This window comes from Gavialis gangeticus, unplaced genomic scaffold, assembly GCF_001723915.1.
Source record: "Gavialis gangeticus isolate Ggan-Ray unplaced genomic scaffold, GavGan_comp1, whole genome shotgun sequence".
Classification (NCBI taxonomy): Eukaryota; Metazoa; Chordata; order Crocodylia; family Gavialidae; genus Gavialis; species Gavialis gangeticus.
The window spans coordinates 125,156,585-125,157,249 of NW_017729025.1; the positions used below are offsets into that span (position 1 = coordinate 125,156,585).

A 665-nucleotide genomic window follows, 5' to 3' on the forward strand; every position below is an offset into this window, starting at 1 on the left:
TGGTGCCATTTTAATCGCATTACCTCAGTCAGGGTATTTCCCCTGCCCTGGGAAAACCACCTTCAAGATCATGGCATTTCCGCTGCCAGGTAAGTATCGTGTAGCCAAGATCCTCCCACTGGAAGCCGGCCGCAGGGAAGCTAATTACAAGACAAATAGCACGTCCTGTCCGCAGCGCATCGGACAGGGTGCACCCTCCACCACACAATGCTATTCAAACCCATCTCAGTCTGGGTGGCAGACCTCCATCTCAGCCCGCAAGAGGCGAAGAAACAGTTCTACCCTTGATCACCATTTTCTTATGCCTGCCTGCCTCGAAATAAAGAAAGAGCTCCCACGTTGATGCCCTAGTTCTCACTGGAGACTTACAGCAAGCAATCAAGTAAATACAGAAGAAAAAGACTTATTCGCATCCTTGTTCAGTGGACGACAGTTTTGCGGCACACGCGAGCATTTCGACCTTCCAAGACGATCGTCTCCTATTTAAGACCTGGCCGGGCGGAGCGGGGCGTGATGAAGCGACACCGGCGCACGGGGCGGCTCTGTGGGGGGATCCGCTCCCGCCACCGCCTCCCCCACCCAACGCGGCCAAGGCCCCTTTCAGCTGAGGGCCCGGCCCGTACGGGCAGACAACACCCTCCCCTCCCCCGCGCGCGCGCGCGCGC

The 665-nt window shown here is 57.4% G+C and overlaps 1 protein-coding gene across 3 annotated transcripts in view; it reads right to left on the bottom strand.

The window, feature by feature from the left end:
* Nucleotides 1–665, bottom strand: part of IMMP1L (inner mitochondrial membrane peptidase subunit 1) — a 93,439-nt gene that overhangs the window by 87,678 nt on the left and 5,096 nt on the right. Inside the window, exon 1 of one of the 3 annotated variants that reach the window (XM_019519510.1) lies at nt 314–586. The exons of 1 other annotated variant lie outside the window; for it this stretch is intronic. The gene's annotated coding sequence lies outside the window, so the exon portion shown is untranslated. Of the gene's footprint in view, nt 1–313; nt 591–665 lie in introns of those variants that run through there. One more of the 3 variants, XM_019519515.1, reaches the window with a different exon arrangement.